Here is a 19,840-nt window from a genome sequence, read left to right on the forward strand (position 1 = left end):
GTGATCTGCTTCTGTGAATATTATTTTGTTATTTCTAGCATATAATTTATTTTAATAATGCGAGCACACTAAAAAAATAGCACACTAAGATAAATGGCTTTCCAAGATTCTCCAAACTTTCACGAGTGCTGTGATATTTTCCTGAAAAAATAGCAATGTGTACTTGAACCATCTAACACAGTGATAATTAACCATATATATACCAAATCTTAAAAAATAACCTGCAGCTGCAGATCAAGCACTACTTGGCCACCTGCTTCGTAGATGCCAGCAAGGTCTTCAAGAAAGCGGACCTCCATCAGTCCATAAGCTGCCTGCTATGTTCCATCAAGATCTACAAGGGCATAGGCTGCTACACCATCTCTGCCAAACACCATGTCTCTATTGCTTAGATCTACAAGACGGAGCTGGTGGACATTGAGAAGGCCATTTCCCACTACAAGAAGTCCGCGGACTACTACAAAGGCCAGGAGTTCAATAGCTCAACCAACAAGTGTCAACTGCGGGTGGCAGTGTATGAGGCCCAGCTGGAGCAGTACCAGAAGGCCATCAACATATACGAGCAGATGGGGACCAGCGCCATAGACAGCCTGCTGCTCAAGTACAGCGCTAAGGACTACTTCTTAAAGGCCGCCCTCTGCCTCTTCTGTGTGGACATGCTCAATACCAAGCTGGCGGTACAGAAGTATGAGAAGCTGTTCCCTTCCTCTGAACTCCTCGTTTTTAATTTTATGTAATTTTATTTTATTTCTGTTACTCCTGATTCAGTGATCAGGTTTTCTCCTGGTGGTTTAGCCCTAAGCTATGCCAGTAGTGAAACCAGTTCAACAATATTCAAGGCACGCGCCTTAATCCTTGTACTAATCCCTCATTTCATATAACTCTCATGAATTTAAACAATCACATAAATTATTACTATTTTGAGCAGCTTAATATAATTTTCCTTGAAAGACAATTGTCTCTCAATATGATTTTATTCCATTTTTCCCCAGTTGTTTCTTGCATCAGATAATTTCCTTCTTAATTTTTCACTTCTTTTTAAATGAACACTTTGCTGGCATTTCCACTGGTAAAACCTCTTTATTTTTTATGTCAGAAATCTTCTAATTTGTATGTATTCTTAAATAGTCACTTTACTGATATCAAATTCTTTGCTAACAGTAATATCAACAAAATACACTTTGGTTTCACATATTAATACACCTTGTCATTTTTGTATGTTATATCTGAATAACTGGAATTTATTTTTTATTTAAATAGTTGTGATTTACAAAGTTATTTATAGTTTAATTTTATACATATATTGCAACCACCAATCCAACCATCAACCTCCCTCCAATGACCAAAAGACTTCGTCCCCTATTCCATCCTCCCTATACCCTGCCTGCCATCTAAACAAAAACCTTTTTTAAGTTTGGTTGTTAAAGTTTAGATCACATGATTTCAGTTTTATTAATGACATGCTTTAGATATTTAGTTCTGTCTTTCCTTAATACCACCAATGTACTTGAATCCTCTTGACCCTTGACCCCTATTATTTCACATGTCTTTCTTCTCCTCTCTCCCTCTACTCGATTCTTTGCTCCTTCTCACTCTATTCTGGGGCCAATGGTGTTCTTGACAACCCCCATTTAAATCATTATATTTCTTCATGCAGTTATTTCTAAATACCACATATAACTTATATCATTTTGTAGTTATTCTTTTGCTTCTTATTTTTTTTTGTTATCTTGTTTTTATTTTCATGCCACACCCCAGTGACGCTCAGGGATTACTACTGGCTATGCGCTCAGATATCATCCCTGGCTTGGGGGACCACATGGGATGCTATGGGATCAAACTGTGGTCCATCCTAGGTTAGCGCATGCAAGAAAAATGCCCTACCACCTGTGCCACAGCTCTGACCCATTCTTTTTTTTTCTGGCGTATTTCATTTAACATGATATCTTCCAAGAACTACTGGAATTTTTGTTTTGTTTTGTTTTGATTTGATTTGTTTTGTTTTGTTTTGGGGCCATACCTGATAGTGCTCAAGACTTAGGTTGACTCTATGCTCAGGGATCATTTATGGAAATGCTCAAGAAATCATACGGGATGCCAGAAATAATATCTGGGCTTGCCATGAGCAAGGCAAACACCCTATCTGCTGTCTTGTCACTTTAGCCCCTTAACTTATGGAATTTCATACTTTCACAACTATTCTCTCTAAAATTTATTAATATAAATTTCAATGTAGATGTGGTTGGTTGTCTCTCAGAGTCATCATATCTTTTGAAATTTTGTGACATGCACACATAGGCATGGGCATAGTGAAGATTAATATGGACATAAATGAATTATTATGAAATAGTTTTATGGCTATCTCTAATCTAGAAAAATGTTTGTTCTAATTCCTGAGCTCCAGGTAATTGAATGAACTTTCAAGAATAGAAAGATAGAGAAAAAGTTTTATAAGGAAATGGGGAAGCACAGTAGACCAAACAGGACAAAGAAAAATTTTATGTTTGGGGGAACATAGTAGAGATAAAAGATAAATATAAATCAAATTGAGAAAATGCCCTGTGAGTGAGTTCCTGATGGAGTGACACAATCACACATTGAGAGCCATATGGGAAAGTTCAAACAGCTTTAGACCTGAGCCCAGAGGGCAGTGAGAAGGCTGGCTGGGAGAATAATTTGTTTGGTTTCTTGGGAGGAAGGCCAGAATGACTGATGCTTTGACAGTTCCTGCTGGCTAATCAGCAACTCCCTCCAATGTTTCTTAACCTCTTATGAGAGAGAAGACTAGAAGGGCAGAAATTGTGTAGGAGGTGATGACAGGTAACAACACTCAAAGTAAAGAGAGAGCCTGACACTACAAGCACATTCTAGTCAGACGCAGAAGCTTAAACTGATTAGGTTGTTCAAATAGCTTTATGTGGCTATCTTTATCAACTTCCATTTTTTCAAAACAAGAGTAGATTTTATTCTCCTGATGTTAGGAAACTATTAGTTGGTGAGTGGATGTTTTTAGGCAGAAAAGGAGTGGCACCATGACATTAGTTCTTTTATTTAAGTTAAAAAAATAAAAAGGAAAGAAAAATGCCTGGACCAAACATTAAATAGAACTTTAAAGCCCAAGATACAATTAAGATAATTTTTTAAATAAAAATAAGAAGATAGGGTGGGCAAAGCAATAAAAGAGCAGTCGGGCATTTGCCTTGCATGCAACTGACCCAGGACAGACCTTGGTTCTATCCCCAGCATTCCATATGGTCCACAGATTCAGGAGCAATTTCTGAGAGCATGGCCAGGAGTAACCCCTGAGCATCACCAGGTGTAGCCCAAAATCAAAATTAAATAAAAACAAAAAATAATAATAAGATAGCTGCAAGAAAGCATTTTTTGTTTTGGTTTAGTGATAATTTTATACCAAATGTTTAAATGTTGTTTAATTTACCTCCTATATATTAGAGATTTTCTATTCTATTAAATAATAAATTGAAGTTTCCTCACTAGCCAGTGAAGAAAATATTAAAAATTCAAGATTTAAAATACATATTATTAAAAAACTAAAGACAAACTAGTAGAGAGTTAAAGATGTCAGGGGAATTAAAAGTTTGAATCATTTGCAAAATAGTTGTTCTCAAAAATTAATCTATCCCACCTAGTGAACATTATATGGGTATAAATTATACACTTAAAATATACAATCTAATGCAATGTTTTAAGTGCTGTAAAGGGCAAAAAATGCACTAGACAATTAAGGCAATAATTTTATTCGGTGTCTTATAAAAGGAGAATGTGAATATTCATTAATGAGGAAATACCTCACAAAAGAAAAAGAAGGTGACTTGGGGCATAATAGCAGAAAGTACAGAAGAATGTCACAAAAGAGTCTTCACGAAATTATGGGGTTGGGTGTTATCTAAAATATTAAAGAAAGATGGGAATATATACTTTCTTAGAAGAGGGGAGAGCAAGTGGATCATTGTGTCTAGTCATTTTCTAGAATATGAAAGAGAGTTTCTTTCTAGAAGCATAGGAGTCAGGTAAAGTTCAGTGGGAAAATGAAAACAAATAATATGTCCTCTTATTCCTTACTGCACAATAGCTCTAACTTTTCCATGCACTAAAGCTTTCTGTGTTGTTTTATAAAATAAATAATTTACCAAAGCATCAAAAATGAAAGAGGACTGAGACAGAGAGAAAGAGAGACAGAGACAAAGACAGAGAGACAAAAAGAGACAGGAAGAGAGAGGGAGGGGGAGGAAGGGAGGGAGGGAGGGAGGAAGGAAGGGAAGGAACAGATCTGCATAGCACCTATAGCCTTTGTCAGCCAAAGATTTAGTATTTCCATTCCAAAGCCCAAATTTGGTGCTTCTTGAACTTGTAGAGCTGTTGTGTGGAATTAACCCTTTGTGTTCAGGCCTCTAGAGCTTCCCTTGGGAAAAGCTTATACTAGCTAATACAAGTTAGTAATTGTTCAAGTGAGCTCACTTGTAGGAATATCAGTCAAAATATACATAAAAATTTATATGATAAAAATTTTGCCATAGCACAGAGAGTAGGGCATTTGCCCTGCACAGGGCCAACCCTGTTCAATCCCAGCATTATTTTGTTTTTCCATATACTTATTTCCATATGGGCATATAGACAGTGTTTCTGCTATGTGAGTTTTAATCCAGTATTGTAACTAATTTATTTTTTTGATCAAAGTATTCAAGTTTTGGTCTTGGGAGCTTTATTTTTATGTCTTTACAACCCGATCATGCAAGTTGATGGGGGAGAGGGGCACTGGAAGGAGACACTTGATGAAGCACTTTATTTCCTGTACTAGCTCTTCAACACCTCATTTTTAAAAAAATGCTTCTTTTTCTCTTTGTCATCATAAAGTGCTCCAGTTTCATCATGTACTTTCTTTATCTTGATCATATAAATGTCCATTTCTTCAAGGGGAGAAATCTGTTTTATTGGAGAATTGTGGAACTTAGGTAACTCATTGTACAATAAGTACACTGCCTATTTATATGATAATACCAGGCAGATAAAATTATGGAATTAATAGGAAATTTTCATGTCTATAAGCATAGCCCTTTCTCAAATACTTTATCTATTTTAATTTTTATTGGACATTTATCTAAGTTTGATATTCTATTGATTAATATCAATTTATTATTTTTATAATTACATAATTCTTATTACAATTATTATTTATATTTATAATTATATATTATAATAATTATTATTAATTATGTAATTCTATACAACAACCGATATGTTGTACCAATATGTAAATATAGATAGAACGCCCAGCATTATTTGAGTCATTGTATTCAACATGGGTATATCTTTCCATTGTTTAAGTCTACAATGTCTTTTATGGTGATTTTAAATTTTTATTTATATGTTTTGATGGATTATCAAATATTTCTTAGGCATTTCTTAATTACTATTGTAAATAGATTTTCTCTCCCATAATGTCCTTTAGCTATTGCTTTACAGATTTTTGTCAGTTCTTGTTGATTGTTTCAAAACCATGAAGTGGGTTTTTTCTCAAAGTTACCCAGTTAAAGTGATGACAATTGGCTGGAGCGATAGCACAGCAGGTAAAGCACTTGTTTTGCACACAGCTGACCTGGGTTCTATTTTTGGCACCCCATATGGTCCCCTGGGCCTGCCAGAAGCAATTTCTGAGTGCAGAACCAGGAGTAATCCCTGAGCACAGCCAGGTATGGCCCAAATAACAAAACAGAACAAAACAAAAATAAGTGTATGACAAAACATTGTCAACTATATTTTAGTAGTTGATGTTTTAAAATCATGTAATTGGAAATCAGAGAAACAGTGCAGAGAGTAAGTCACTTGACTTACACATGTATGATTGAAAAGCACATTTTGTCCCTTGAGCATAGCCAGGAGTAATTTCTGACCACCGAATCAAGAGTAAACTCTGACCTCTCACAAATATAAAAATCAGATGTTCACCAAATTTTTTTTCTTTTTTTTTTCTTTTCTTCCTTAACTTCACCTGTTTTGGTTCTGCTTGGTAGAGAAACCTACGAGAAGAAGTCTTGCCTGGGATAAAAAAAATGAGGTCAAAACCAGGGCACAGAGATGATGAAGCCTGGCACTCTCATCCCCAAATGCACCAGCAATATAGCACCATTTCTTTTTGCAAAGGCATACTAAAAAAAGGGGAAATTTTACTTATAAAAACAAGTTCTTATCTACTAGGGATAAGAACTCATACATTTTACAATACAGGGCACCTCCCACCTTGAATATATGTCATATGGCGCAAATTAGACTTTCTGTGATTAGACAGTAACCCATCCAACCCTGAACCCTAGATCTCAGACATAGAACCGACATAAATCTCTGCAACAGCTCCAGGAACCAAAATCCCTCTGGGACATTCTTAATAATGCTCTGGCACCAACATGTGCCAGTTTTAATATGATATCTTTTTTTGTTCGTTTGTTTTTGGGCCACACCTGGTGACACTCAGGGGTTACTCCTGGCTATGCTCTTAGAAACCACTCCTGGCTTGGGGGACCATATGGGACGCTGGGGGATCGAACCATGGTCCGTCCAAGGTCAGCCACATGCAAGGCAAATGACCTACTGCTGCTCCACCACTCCGGCCCCCAAATTTTGTTTTTAAACTCAAAATCACTCCAAGCAGCAAAGGAACAAATCTGTAAATTTTAATATGGAAACTTGGAACATGGTAACTTTGACAATTACTTAAGAGAGAAAAAATTAATATTAAAAGGAATAGCATAAGATTATTTTCTTTTTTACTGAAACAAAGAAAAAAATTACTTATATTTTATTAGCTGCCTTGAATAACATTAAAGAGCACAACTATCTGGGCATAGGTGAACATCAATTATTGGACAAACCTTCTCAAGTGCCAGTCAACATTAGCAAAATATAAATCAGGAGAAAAATGGGAATCCCTGTATGAATGGAAGAATAAGGAGATCAGATTAGGCTTTTAGAAGAGACATTAATGAAAGATCATGATAGTTCAAAGTCTCAAGGACAAGAAGCAGTAGCTCAGCATTTCAGAAGTCCTGCAAAGGGCCGTAAGTAAGGGCAATTGTTAGAAAATGGTAAATGTGAGCAAAAGAGTCATGATGTTAAAGAAATGACGTTAATCTTAGTAACAGAGGAAAAGACCAAGTGAGGCACAGCATTACTCCCTCATCATCTGGTTTCCCACTAATCAACAAACAACTGGCAGAACTTTCCGGTGATTGCTGGGTTGATCAAAACATATAAGGCAGGTTTCCAAAGTTTATATTAACATGGGCTCAGCAAGACATTATTATTTTTTTTATATATTTTTAAAAATAATAGGCTAGATATTGCTATCACTGGAGTGCTCACTGGATATTTGACACTTCTTTTTGTACTGTTGGGGTGTTTCACCTTCTTTTTCTCCTTCATCTTTCAAACCAACGATGAGAGCTTCTAGAAGGATTCCGCCCATTTTTGGTGTATTACACTTTTACCCCAGTTTATTACTTTTCTCTTCTTCAAATAAAACCACATAACTTGAACAATGTAGTCCTTCCTCCCAGTTAGAGGGGGAAATAAGGGAGGCACCAAGACCAAAACTACTAAGTAGTAAGCTAGGTACAGAGGGGACCACATATTATCGCAGCCCCGGGGGTGAGGGAGGAAGATATGGGAGGTAGGACGAACACGGAGGTGTAGGGAGAACAAATCGGTGATGGGAATCCCCCTGATTTTATGTAAATATGTACCTATAATATTATTGTCAATAATATGTAAACCACTATGATCAAAATAAAAATTATATTAAAAAATAATAGGTTAGAAAAGTCTTTTAAAGTTTTTAAATGGAACCAAGTTCTCTAAATTTTACATCTAACATGAGTACGATTTATATATTATTATTTTCAAGTAATTTGTTTTAACATACAATCTCTGCAATCATTTCTTTTTCACTATTACACACTGATTTTATATTTAATACCTTAGATTAAATATGCTTAAAATAGTATTCTGCTCACCATAGATACCAACTTAAGTACAAAACCTACTTATTATCAGGTTTGCATATATGTGCAAACTATATATACTCTCAATGTAGTCATGGAAAGAATTTCATAATAGATGGTCCTGAAAGACAGTTTCTACTTTGATAAAAATCTTAACTAGAGATTCTGGTAGTTCATTTAGACTCTTTGATTTGACAGATAAACTGCTCAGAAAATCATAAGAAAAAGGCAATTACAATAATGACTTACAAAATTATAAGCCTTCCACTCACAAAAATATGACTACAATGTTCAGATTTTTAAAAACTATGATGATGTTTTATTATTAATTGCAACATAAAGTGAATATAATTTGCTTAGGAAAATAATGTTCATCAGTGACATCTGTATTGTCAAAAATAGTCAATTATAGTCCAACTGTCAGCATTAGTTAGTTATAGTCATGGCTTCAAGCATTAGCAAAAAGTTATTAAAAACAAACTGTCCAGAGAAGAAAGTAATTTGGAAAAACAGCTAAGAATTCAGATTTTCTGTTGTGTTTTTGGTTTGGGGGCCACACCTGGCAGCTCTCAGGGGTTAGTTACTCCTGTCAGAAATTACTCCTGACAGACTTAGGGGGCCATATGGGGTGCCAGCTATTGAACCCGGGTCAGCAGTTTAGAAGGGAACCGCCCTACCTGCTGAGCTAATTCTCCAGTCCAAAATTCAGAGTTTCTCGTGTGACACTTTATCTTAGAGAAGAGAGATTTTACCTGTATTTAATAAGTTTGTGGGAGATGAGAGAGTTAACATGGAATGAATTATATATTTTCATTTCGTGTTTGTTTTTTTAGTGGTTTGAGACCTGGGATTTCAGACTTTCACAGCAGTAACTCAGCTCAATATTATAGTATGTATCACCTTGGAAAAGCAATTCCAAAATGCTTGTTTGTATTCTCTTTGTGCACTGAGTAGGCTGGAATCATTCTCTTCAAACATCATTTACAACTCAGTGTAATGAGCACACGTAGTCAGCAAGGCTTTTAAAACTTAACGAGAAATAGAAAACTTTGGGGGGTTATTTCTCAATATGCTCAGAGCCGAAAACACAAATTGGTTTGTGTTTTAGAAAAGAGTACTTCTGGCCTTGCCAGAGATTTGATTTTCAGGACAATAGACTGAGAGCAGAAATATCCATCTTGTTTTGAACTTAATTAGAAGAAAAAAGCAAAGAAAGGAGGAATGGGATATCATGAAGGGAAAAAAATGAGGAAAGCAGAGCAAAGTTGTTTGAGCATCTGCAGAGCAGAGAAAATAGTATTTTCCGAGGATAAAAAATACTGTGCAACCACCGCAGGCAATACTGGAAAAGTGGGATGTAAGGTCAAAAAGAAAGAATGGCACAAAGAAAGAAAGAGAAGTACTCTTGTCTCTGGATTAATCTGTCTTCTTTAACACACACACACACACACAATTGACTTCAAAGAGGTAAGTGATGGGATAACTTTCTGAGCTGACTAATTGGAAAACCATAATTTAACTTACCACATCAGAGCATTTAAAGGGTACATAGAGATTAAAGACCTTGCCTCTGTTCAGTCCTGATATGCAGAGAAGTAGCACAGCAGCACCATCTATAGACAAGAATAATGACTTGGGATACTTGGGATACCTCTTGATTCCATTGGGTGCCATGGCCTAGCCCTGACGATTTAAACAACTTCTCCTTCTCTTACTTCTCTTTTTCTTCTTCTCCTCCTCCTCCTTCTTCTCTCTTCTCTTCTTTTCATCTTTTCCTTTTCCTTCTCCTCTCCTCCTCTTTTTCCTCCTCCTCCTCTTCCTTCTATTTCTACTTCTTCTCCTTATTCTTCTTTTTCTTTTTTTTCTTCCTTCTTACTTTTTTCTTCTTCCTCCTCCTTCTTCCTTCTTGTCTTCCTCCTTCTTTTTCTTCTCTTCCTCCTATTCTTTATTTTCTTCTCCTTCTACTATACTTTTTCCTCTCCTTTTGTTTGATTGTTTTTTTTGTTTGGGGTCATATCTAGCAATGTTCAGGGAATGCTCCTGATTCTGCATTGAGTAAATACTCCTGGCTGCAATCAGAGGAGTATATCAAATGCTAGGGATAGAACCCTAGTCAGCTATCTACAAGGGAAGTGTCTATCTGCTGTACTCTCTCTGGCTCTTATTTACTGAACTTCATTTATAGTCTATTTCATAGAATTGAAAAGGAAATTTTTGTGTTAGAGATCAGGTCCAACCACCCCAAAATTTAATAAATTTAGTTTTATTGGAGGTATAAAATCTTGAAAGTTTTTATAAATTTGTGAGTGAGATGAAAGAATTTTTTAATATTAAGTACTTTTTTTCTAATTGTATTTCAAAGATTCCATAAGTTTTATAATAACTTTTTTCCTTTATCTTATTACTCAAATGTATTTATTATTATAGAATAATAATATTCTTTCTTATCTCAAATCTCCATTATCTCAAAAACTCATTATATTCAGTAGGAGAGGGAAATGGAAAGTTGAATTTAGAAAACATCACTGGCTGGATCAAAGCAACTAACAGCACTTTATGTATGTAGCACAATAAAAAATTCATTATTTGTTATTCTAACACATTTGTAAAGCATTGTTTACTTTATGCTACCACTCCACAGCAATCTGCTTTTCCATAATAATTTTAGTGTATTTTACTAATAAGATACAGTCATAAAATCCTAGGATTGTTATATCAAGTTATACCTATCCATCCCTCATGTATCAACAGAAGTGGATATTTTTGGAACTTTAATATTTAATTCTGCTTATGCACAAAACAACTTCTAGTGTGAAAAATAGAAATTGTTTATAAATCATAACCATGCTGTGCATTTAGGAAAGGTTTTTGTAGTGAGACCAAACTAAATAAAAGTTGAATATCAAACGCACACATTGGGTTATATTCTGACCTTCAAAATTAATATTTTGGTTATTCAGAGATATCGAAGATCCTGAATCTTTGCAGACTTTGGTGACCTTATTTCAGTTTGGTATTATGTTTTGTGACAAAGAATTCTCCTTCCCTTTCCCTTTCTTTTTGGATACAAACCACAAGCTTCGCAAAAAGCCAGTAATGCCTTTGAATAAAGGTTAAGCAGTTAATGGTTAAAATTGTCAGAGCTTTTCATTCCACACAAATAAAACTGAGAACTGGCTCACAGATTATGTTGGAGCTGAAAGAAAATGGTTATGGCAGTTGTTTTCAGCGGAAATGTTTTGTCAGTCAGTGAAAAAGTCATTGTTGCTAAAAGAATTACATACCTGCATCCTGTAGTGAAATGTAATGGCTCAGCATTGTTTGCTCTGATGAGTCTACCTTATGATACAAAGATAGACATCATTGCTCCGTTTTTTACCAGTTGTTCAGTCTACCAATGTGATAAGGATGACCAGAACTATAACTATAGGGTTAGGGAAACAAACCTAGGTGCTTTTTTTTTTCAAGTTCACACAGCTAGTTGTGTAGAGTTGAATTAGGATTCTGATTTTCCCACTTCAGTCTGTTTCATTTTTGCACTTTTATTTCAAATGGTATGGAGGAATATATATATATATATATATATATATATATATATATATATATATATATATATATATATATATATATATATAAAACCAAAGCCATCCAACTTTTATTTGGTATAAAGTTCTTTGTTCTTGGCATATTCTATGTGTGAAGAGAAAGAATTCAAGAAACATCCAAAACCTTTTATGTGCTTCTTCACTTTGCCAAAATTCCCAAGGAAAAAGGAGGGTGTAGGGAATGAGAGTTGATCTTACCCACCACTTCCTCCCTCACTATATTATGTGACTCTGAGTTCAATTTAGTGGTGTCTCATCTCTAATAGGGAGAAAATAACTTTCTACTCATCAAGCCATTCTGTCCTGACACCTTGAAATTGTTCTCAACAGAACTAGCTTTTCTATGCTTATTACAAGTGGTCACTTTAAAACATATTTAGAGAGAGCTTATTAATATAATTTAATATCAACCTTCAGTCAAGTGAATATGTTAGTAGCTAATAATTATTGTTGTTATAGAACAAATTAACTCAAAGAAAATAATATCATTAATTATATCCTCTGTGAATAAAAAAAATGGCAGTTTTACTAGGTAATGCTTAATGTCTCTCCGAAGTTTGTAATTAGAATGTTATTTGAAGTTTTCTGTGTCTAAGAGAGTTTCCAATTACAGTTTGCATATTGATGCTAATTGTTAACAGGAGGCATTAGTTATTCACTATGTCTAGAGATGGTTTCTAAGCAAGGGGAAATTTTTCACCAGAGCATGTGATCTGAGGGAGCATGTGGAGATATCAATGGCTTTCAGAGCTCAATCTTGAAAGCTCTTAATTTCTATAATATTTTGTTGTGTTATATGAATAATATATGAGTATCCTGAGTATATGAGGGTGTGCCTCATTTTACTATGAAGATAAACAAAACTATTTACATAATTATATGCATGTCTGTGCATATCTTTCAAGTGTATTTGGCACATCTGTGAAAGAACAAATTAAAGTTATTAAAAGTATGAGTTTTTAATGGCAGTCTTTGCCCGGGTTGTAATAGGAAATTAATTTCTCATGGCTAAATATACTTTAGTTTAAAATTAAGGCATTGTAGTTTTTGTTCTTTAGATTTTCTACACCATGAACACAAAATTAGAAATAGACTTCACTAAAAGTATTTTAATTATCTAGATTTGAGTCTGAATCAACAGTCACATGGTTTTACAATGGGCCCTCACCATGTTAAACATATGCTACCAAACTAAGCAATTTTATTCATGTTCTAAAAACAACTATTGACTATTACTAGGGAGTAGCTTAGAAACCAGATTTATTGGTTTACTCAATACATAATTCACTTTGTGTTTTCATCAAGAATTTCTTAAATAGATTACTTGGGGATATTGTTAAAATGCAAATAGTGAACCAGTAGATCTGTAATAGGTTTTTATATACCAGAAGTCTAACATGATCCTATATCTAACAGGATTCAAAGGTTTGATAATATAGCTATTTCTCTAATCATGCTCAGAGATAATGTTCTATGCAGTGAAAGATCCTTTGGAAGAATTTTTGTTGTAACATCATTTCTGTATTATACAAACTTCAGAAATCTAGGTTACCTAGCTTAACTTTTATCTATATCATTCCAGAATGAAACAAAATATTCAGTACATTTGTTTTATTTTGTTTTGCACACCTGAAGGTGTCAGGGAATACTCCTGACACTGTGCACTGGAGTCACTCCAGGAAATGTTAGTGGACCATATGTGGTGACTTAAGTTGGTCATGAGGCAAGCAACCTATCTGCTATACTATTGCTCTGGTTATAATTTTTTATTTTTATCTCAGATTTTCTTTTTAAAAGAAAATAAAAATGATGTCATAGTTTTAGACATGTTAGTTATTTAATGAATATTTTAAAGCTATAATATATTTATGAAAATGTGTTTTTATTTAACCTTTTCTTCCTTACACTAAAATACCTGAGAGTCAAATTATTACAATATTTTCCCATTATTTCATACGTATCTTTCAACATTGTGTCATTCCTGTCTCTGTTTCATGACATGAGTCAGACTTGTATTAAGCTCTTTTAAGTAATTTCTAAATGTTGGGACCTGAGCAATAAATAGCACAGTGGGTAGGTCATTTGCAATGCATGGTTTGATACTAGGTTTGATCCTCAGCATCCCATATTGTCCCCCCAGCCTGCCATGAGCAATTTCTGAGTGCAGAGCCAGGAGTAATCACAGAGTGCCACTAGATGTGACCCCAAAACAAACAAATAAAAATCCTTTTTGTTTTTAAGGATTAAGCAGTCCTTTCTTTATTAACATCACTTTTTTACTCCCTTATTTATATGTAAGGATATGATTTTGGTAAGAGTATCAGAATACAATTCTATTTTATGAAATTTTCTTACTTTTAAACACATTCATCGTTTTTGTTGTTGTTGTAGTTTGGGCCACACCTGGTGGCGCTCAGGGGTTACTCCTGGCTCTGCACTCAGAAATCACTCCTGGTAGGCAGGGGAGACCATATGGGAGACCAGGGATCAAACGGATGTCCGTCCTGGTCAGCCACATGCAAGGCAAATGCCCTACCTCTGTGTTACCAGCCCTAAATATATTTATACGTCATTTTCCCACATCATAAAATTAGGATTCCTGATTATTAATAACAATAAACAATTTTCTAACTTAGGGGAATATTAAAATGTATTGGAAATATTTTAGTGACTCACAAAATAAACCAGAAAGGAATAGTTTAGTCTTTATAGGGAATATTGTCTTTTATCTAATTTTTATCAGTAGTTCACCTTTAAGAATCAACAAATGGGTGTTCTGTTTATGACTGAAACTCAACTACAATATGCTTGTAATCATGGTGCTTAAATAAAGATTTTATAAAAATTAAAAAAATCAAAATTTCTAACTTCTACATTTATTTTATCATGACAATGAGGAAGTTTATGGAGAGATATGTTGCTTCCTCTAAAGGAGAACTACTCTTATACCAGAAAATAAGAATGTTAATAAGAAGTAGGGAGAACACTTGACTGGATTACAAGATACATAAAAATGTTACTACTTTCAGTAGGGTAGAACCTATATACCAGCTTTATCATTCCATTACTCTTACGTTATATGTACATTTGGAAAAGTACTGACATATAATTCTGTTTTAAAATAACATATTTCGGGGCCGGGCGGTGGCGCAAGAGGTAAGGTGCCTGCCTTGCCTGCGCTAGCCTTGGACGGACCACAGTTTGATCCCCCGGCATCCCATATGGTCCCCCAAGCCAGGAGCAACTTCTGAGCGCATAGCCAGGAGTAACCCCTGAGCGTTACCGGGTGTGGCCCAAAAACCAAAAATAAATAAATAAATAAATAAATAAATAAATAAATAAATAAATAAATAAAATAACATATTTCTCTTGACTAGTTTACCTCTCTGCATTATAGATTCCCTAAATAAGAACAGAAAGGTGAGAATTTAAGATTTAAAAATAAAAAGAATCCATTCACTACTGTTAGTGTCTTACTAAATAACCCATTAAATAAGGTTACAATCTTCAAATCAACATTCTTTCTATTTTGTTTTATTTGTTTTGTTTTGGCGGGTACTCAGAGGTACAACCAGAGATACTTATTACTTATAGCTCTGTTTCTGGTAGGAGGTAGAAGCCTATAAGTGGTACTGAGGATTTACCCTAGGTGCTCAAATACAAAATAAGTCCCCTACACCTTGTAATAACTTTCCAGTCTCTTAAATCAACATTCTCATATATAAGTGGCAAAACATAGGTTAATGTTCTGAAAGAAACTGTGTCCTATGCTAATGCCTGATGGAAATATGAAGAGAATTTGTGGTAATCCCCCCCCCTTTTTTTTTTTTGGTTTTTGGGTCACAACTGGCAGCACTCAAGGGGACCATATAGGATACCTGGAATCGAAACCGAGTTTGTCTGGGTCAGCTGCATGCAAGGCAAATGCCGAACCACTGTAATATTGCTCCAGCCCAATTTCTTCCCTTTTTGACATTCCCAAAAATTACTCCTGGTGCCCTTGACTTTTACTGGTTATCTGGACACATGATCCAATGAAAAAGTCCAAGGATGCAGAGAATATGCACCCAGTGTCAAACTGGGTTTGATGCCCTCAGACATGCACCTGCACTATCTCTCGAACTCCAAAAACGTGATTAAAAAAATACAAATATTTATATAACAATGTTTTGTTTTGTTTTGTTTGGTTTTGGTTTTTGGGTGAACCCAGTGATGCTTAAGGGTTACTTCTGGCTATGTGCTCAGAAATCGCTCCTAACTCGGGGGTCCATATGGGATGCCAGGAATCGAACCAAGGTTCGTCATGGATCAGCCACTTGCAAGGTGTATGCCCTACCGCTATGCTATCGCTCTGGCCCCTATCATGTATTTTTTTTTTTTTTGGTTTTTGGGTCACACCCGGCTACGCTCAGGGGTTACTCCTGGTTCTATGCTCAGAAATTGCTCCTGGCACGCTCAGGGGATCATATGTGATGCCAGGATTCAAACCACCCACCTTCTGCATAAAAGGCAAATGCCTTACCTCCATGCTATCTCTCCGGACCCCCTACTATGTATTTTTAACTAATCTGAAATATAGATCTTTTTTGGTATAACCTGTTGCAACAAGCTTATCAAACATCAGAGTAAAGAGAGTTAAAAGTAAGAGTAAAGAGTAATCATCTATAAATCTACCAATTTTGAAACTACTCTAAGTTTCACATTTATGAGACTACATTTTACTTTGATCAACTAGCTACAAAATTTGGGTTTTTATTTTCTTTTACTTCTTTGTTTATTTTGCAGTATTTCACTACAATGACAAATAAATAATGACAAAAACCACCTACCATTGCAAAAAGAGCTGAAATGACAAAAATAATGTTAAAATAAGTAAAAAAAAAAAAGAAAGCTACACTTAAAACAACATTTTCATATTTGCATGTCCACAAAAAAGCAGTAATCTTTTGTCATTTTTAAGTAAAATGGCCAGAGAAGCTCATCTGAGGTTTGATATACAGAGTTTTCATTAGGGCTGCTATATTATATTAGCACAATTAGTTGAATCATCATGAGATTTAATTCAATCTGCAGAACTCTTATATCCCCGTACTGCAAGGTTTATGTCCTAAATTTGGTCAGAAAGAAATCAGATATTTTGTCCTTCTGATATGGCTTAAGTTATCTATCATCAATGCTAAGCTTGTATATATAATGGAGATAACCTCTTAAACTTCATAAACTATCTCTGCTGCCTTCAGAATTTTCCTTTGTAGCTTTCTCATATCCCTCAATCTTCCTAGATTAATGAGAATTAGGGTTTTGCAGAACAGTGGGCCTTGGTTTAGTGAGCTAATATGGTAAATTTGATCTATCAGATTACTAAAACATTTGTCATATCAGCAATAAGTTTGTTTCACTTTCTTATCATTTATGCATTCACTGGAGTAGCACTTTCAATTTCCTTTTAGAATTTATAAATTCCTCTGCATTTATAACTTGCCAATCTGGCACCAGATTTTTTTTTCCAGGTTTTACCATGCTGTCCTTCCCAAGTTTTAGAATTTTTGGCTTGGATCATAAAGCAAGGTAAGTACTATTTTCTTTAATACTTAAGAGTCACTAAAGGTTATTACTGACATAACATCAGTGTTGTTGAATCTCAGAGATAAAAAGAGAAAGGAGACATTATTTGGGGTATGGCTGGTTGATGAGGCAGTTAAAAAACACATGCACTTATTTATTCAGTCTTTTGTTTAATTTGGAACTGGTCCAACTTGTTCCAAGACTATTTCAAAACTACTTCAAAGATTGCTGACCACAGGTTACAATAGTTAACTGATATAGTATCGCTGAAAAGATTTGATATTTTCTGAGAATTACCAAAATATAATACAGGGTCAAATGAACACCTTGGAAGAGCATAGATAAACTCTGCTAGAATTGTTTATGCAGGGCTGATGCAAGCTTTCAACTTGAAAAAAATTATAGGATCTGCAAAATACAATAAAATGATGTATTCCTAGAATGTCTTTTCATTTTGCCTCAAAATTAAAGCATGAATTAGAATTGCTACTCTGTTTTTAAAAATCTTATGCACATGGTAAAAATATATTAAAGCAGGCATTCATTAAAGAAGCATCTAAATCTAGCAGTAAGTTACAGCTACTTTAAACCCTGAAAATGAACAGGTTTTCTAATGCATGATAAAAAGTGTTTCTTACTGAAGGCCTATCATACTATAGCGATGGGAATTTGAATCAACTGGGTCAGTAATAGATATTTTAGCCTTTTAATTTTTTAACCAGAAGTAACTTAGAATTATTTTTGTCACCAAATTGAAATGTAGTTTTTAAAAGTTTGCTTGATTATATGTTTTGGTTTCTTATTTTTTTTAATTGGAGGGTTAATGTGAACTCAGAAAAGATGTACTAATTTTGTACTAAAGTTACACTGTCACCTAGTGGTCTCTCAAACAAAAAAAATATTTTTGAGCCAAAGAGCAAATGGCTTATTTGGAGAGTTGATTTTCTCCCATGAACAAAATAAATTATTATATTATCATTGCAATATGTTAAAATTGCAATATTTATATCTTTTTTTTTTTTTTTGGTTTTTGGGTCACACCTGGCGGTGCTCAGGGGTTACTCCTGGCTGTCTGCTCAGAAATAGCTCCTGGCAGGCACGGGGGACCATATGGGACACTGGGATTCGAACCAACCACCTTTGGTCCTGGATCGGCTGCTTGCAAGGCAAACGCCGCTGTGCTATCTCTCCGGGCCCCAATATTTATATCTTTATATCTTTAGCTTATTTCTTGAGATTTGATACCATTATAACTACCTTATAATTCATTTTTATTGAAGTACATTGTTTTCCCTAAAAGCATAGGCAATGTATGGAACAGAGTAAATGATAGGAAACGTAGTGCACTATTTGGTGAGTTTATTATGTTTTCTTAAATTCCACCACAGTAGTAAGATGTACTAACTCTATTTGCCTATTTGCCTGAGTGAAATTCTCAATTAATCTGTATCTTGTATTGATCTTTACATTTTGTTCAATCTTTTTTCATAACTCTTTTGTCCAAAGGGAACTAACTCATATCAGTACTTTAAGTATACTAAATTATTTATATATAATTTGTTTCTCTAATTATTATTGACCTTTCAAGGGTCACAGAGAAGTTTATATTAAAAATATAGTTGTCAATTTAAAAATTGACAAATTTAAAAACATGTGTCCTGAGGAACTACAGAGATTGACCTTTAGTATAATTGTAAAGACATTAAATATTTCTTCCAATCCAATTGCAAGTCTTGGTGCCCTCAATTTTATTTCTGCCATGTTATTAGATTTTTCTTGTTTTTTTTTCTTCCACTTTAAAGCACAGGTAAGAATTTACTTTGCATTTCATTCTTTTAGGGAGAAAGTGGTCGATTACCTTAATAAGACAAATATCTCATCTAAATGGGTATGGACTAGACAAATTAGCATAAATGATATGAATTATAACCAGTCCTTGGGAAATATAAAATATATTTGATAAATTGGTAAAATATAGATTTATTAAAACATAAGCATGATTAATTAATAATTATTAACCATTGCAGTCATAAAGTTTGCTTTCTTTTATTATCATTTCATAATTTCCATTAACTCCTTTAAAGTTTTACAAATAACATATCTCTGATATACAGAAATAATGGATAGCATATGTAAAAATTCAAACAAATAACAATTATTTCAAAATTAAGGTACATAATTGTCATAAACCTTATTCATATTGGTTATAATCAAGTTTACAAATAAAATCCATTCATTATGTTTAATTCAGAAGAGATTCTGCTGTTAATAATAGCAATGTAGATTTATTTTCCTTCTGTGAGTTAAATTAGAATTCCCTGAACGGCTATGATAATATTTAGCATATCATTTGTAACCTTTTGAAATAACTTGTAGAAGTCACAGAATCACTTGGAAAATTAGAACATACTTTATATTGAATTGTTTGGAAGCCAGACTCAGTGTCCTTAGCAGTTGCTCCTGGCTCTGCACTTAAGAATTTTTCCCCCGGCAATTTCTGGGTGAACCACTTGGGATTCCTGGGATCTAATTGTATGTATCTTTATATTCCTTATACAAGAAAGATCATTTTATCTATGTTTATGAATGACTTCACTTAACATGATACCTTCTAGTTTCATCCACATTGTGGCAAATTGCATCATTATCTCTCCA

The 19,840-nt window shown here is 34.3% G+C and overlaps 1 pseudogene; it reads left to right on the top strand.

Annotated features, from left to right (window-relative positions):
• Nucleotides 1-218: 218 nt before the first annotated feature.
• Nucleotides 219-737, top strand: LOC126001888 (alpha-soluble NSF attachment protein-like; annotated as a pseudogene).
• Nucleotides 738-19,840: the final 19,103 nt, after the last annotated feature.

The sequence above is a fragment of the Suncus etruscus genome, chromosome 2 (assembly GCF_024139225.1).
Source record: "Suncus etruscus isolate mSunEtr1 chromosome 2, mSunEtr1.pri.cur, whole genome shotgun sequence".
NCBI lineage: Eukaryota > Metazoa > Chordata > Mammalia > Eulipotyphla > Soricidae > Suncus > Suncus etruscus.